We start from the raw sequence: 3,273 nt of genomic DNA on the forward strand, positions 1-3,273 counted from the left end.
GCTATCACTCTTATGGTCATGTTTCTGGCATAGGCAGTGAGCAACACATAGAAGCAGTCAACAAATGGCCATTCAATGAGAGAACAGATTGACTAATTGGAGTAATGTGCAAGGACAAGTATTTTTCTGAAAATGGATGGAGTTGGAACTTTGGGCCCACACTTGACCTCTGAGGCACATGGAATGGGGTCAATTGCAGCATCCTGAAGGAGCTGGACTGCCACTCTTAGGCAGCTAGTCAGCAGTGAATGAATGAGCAGCAAAAGGTCATAAACACCTGGAAGATGAGGGCCTAGAATGTCAAAACTTCTGACAACCATCATTACATCCCCATAGCAAAAATATTCTTTGAAGAGCATGTCACACTATACCAAGTAGTCTGGACCCTCTCTTGTCACCTAAATTATTACATCCCCAACCCACCTGACAACTGAATCAAGACCCTCACCAAAAATGCTTGCTGAGGGTTACTCAAGGTCATACACAAAGGAAGGGGCAGGAAAATTGTGGGTAAAGCAAGGGGACTCAATTTCCTTAAAGTTCCCAACTCTTTGAATACCCTATTGTCTTTTTATGGAGGCAGTTCATGCAGATTCTATATTGTCAGTAATAAGTCAAATGGTAGACCTGAACAGGACCCTCTGGAAGCTTCCCTGGGACTCCCAATAAAAGCGGAGGATAGGAGACGTGTGCCATTCCTCTCTTCTCTGGGAGGATCCAAATCTCTCCTTTGAGAGTGTACCCCTTTCCCTTTTTCTGTCCCTTCTAATAAACTCATGCCTGTCACTCTGAGTGACATATCTGAAATCTTTCTCTCATGATGCAAGAATCAGAGTTTGAAAGGGGCGGGGGTTGAACATTTCCTTGGTTTCATGGAAGGCCTGTGCCCTGTAACTGATAGTTTCATTTGGGGTGGGGGCATAGACCTTGGTGATAGCAGCAAGTATTCCAATGCAGCTTTGATGACTGAACTGAGACAGGGTTTCATATGAAGTGGGAAGTATGGTAGTCAGTCCTGAGAAACAGACAAGCACTGTTCAGATGGTCTTACTACAAGTAGTTTTAGTTTTGACTGTGAGAATAAATTAGCATAGACAAGGTGGCATATAAACAGAAGTTTATTTCTCAGAGCTCTGGAGACTCAGAGTGAGATCAGCATGATTAAATATACTGGTAATGGCCCTCTGCAGAGTTACTGACAGTGAACTCCTCTTTGTATACTCAGATGATAGAGCTAGCTGCCTTGTTCTTCTTAGGGCACCCTCACCCCCATTCATGAAGACTACTTCTTTACAGTTGCCCTCCGTAGGCCCTACCTTCCAATATCATCATACTGGGGTAAAGATTCAGTACATCTGAATTTTGAGGGGACTCCAACATTTAGAACACTGCAAAGGTGAAGTTTCCTGCCCAAGGTGGGGTCTAGAGGCATCTTTAGCCCAGAATGTGTGCCTTGCTGAGGAGGTAAAACAGGATCCAAATAATGTTTAGGTGGGCCTGGTAGGACTAAGCTAGAGGGATCCTCATCTGGAGATTAATATTCATCTGGATCTCTTACCCCTTATAGGGGAGAGAGAGAAGTGATCCATGCAGTAGCAGCTTCCTCAGCATATCTGTGGTACTCATATGAACCACACAGTTTTGTCTGGTAACAGAAATGATTAGATATTGTCTTGAGGTTGGAATGATCTCAAATGATTCTTTTTTTTTTTTTTTTTTTTTTTTGCGGTGCTGGGGATTTGAACCCTGGGCCTTGTGCTTGCGAGGCAAGCACTCTACCAACTGAGCTATATCCCCAGCCCTCAAATGATTCTTAATATGAAAATAGATAAGAATCTAGGCTTGATGATGTGAAGCTGGTTTTGGAAAGCCAGGGTTTTGTGGGCTACTTTTGGTATGGGCAAGAAATAATAAAATAAGAAAAACTTTGAAGGAGTTATCCTATTTAATTGCTTTTCAAAGTATTTTGCATATATGTGCATGTACACTTCAAAGTGTTTTTTTGTGTGTATGTATATATATCTATTTTTTTCCATTATCACATCACAGGCAGGAAGAGAAACAGTATAAGCAAAGTTATGTCAAGATTTCAAAATAAGAGAAATAAGTTACGAGCATTTACATTAAATAAAAGTCTCTGAAGAAAAGTTTTAATGGAAATGTAGGGATTTGGCTCCTTTTGTGCAGAAGCTCTTGATCTCTCAGTTCTTACTGTTTTTACCTAATGTTTTCAATAGTGCAGATCTTTGTGCATTTTGAAAAAAGTCAAATTGAATGAATCATGGTTCAATTTGGAATTTTGATAAAGAAGATTTTGTGGACAGATTTTAAAGGGTTTTTAATGCCAATTATTTTTTTCCTATGTGAATTATTAGACTTATTCTTTTCAATAGAATGAAATTTATTATAGGTTGACTGTTTCCTGAGTCATTTTGGGTGTTTTATTCTCCACAAAAGCATAGGAAGATTTCCCTTGCCTCTACCTGCATCCTCACCCCCAGGTACCTCAGGGAGTGGCCTTTACTTTGTTCCAGGGTATCTACCCGCCATGATCGAAAGGGACAGCCTACTGAGATAGATTTGCTTTGACAGAGAGACTATCTGATGCGATGGAAGGAACAAATGTTGGATTAGGAATCAAAGCACTTCAATTCTAACTGCGGCTCTGTGATGGAGATACTATATGACTCATGAAACAGATCTTTTGGATCTCAATTATTTTCCTGTAAAGGAATAAAGTAGGACTACATGGCCTCCACTTTCTTTTCGGACAGTGTTTTAGCTGAATTTCAACAATACATCTCCTTTTTATACGAAGTTCAGGTAGAACTTCATCTCCACAGTATCCTATTAATAATTCTGTGTATTTTTTACATCCCCTGTATCCCTAAATAATTTACTGAAATTCTATCATTAGCCCATTTATCTTAGGTCAACAAGTCATTCATTGAAAACATGGTACCTTTGATATTCTATTTTATTTAGTTTTTATTTTTAACTGATACAAATTATACCTGTTTATGGAGTACCACACATTTTCTCAATTGAGCAGTTACAGGACATAGAAAGGAGCAATAACCTAAGAGGGCTCTTTAGCGATTTCTGGAAGTCCAGAGGGAGAAGTCCCATTTCCCCCATGTTCTGCTTTTCCTTTTGCAATCGCATGGCTATGCTCACGTGCCCAGCTTGTCTTACAGTCACTCTCAACATTCCTGTTGCCTCCATCTTCCTTCTGGCAGTTTGAAGGGAGTAAAATGGGACTTGAATGCTGTA

Source organism: Sciurus vulgaris, assembly GCF_902686455.1.
Source record: "Sciurus vulgaris genome assembly, chromosome: 5".
Taxonomy (NCBI): domain Eukaryota; kingdom Metazoa; phylum Chordata; class Mammalia; order Rodentia; family Sciuridae; genus Sciurus; species Sciurus vulgaris.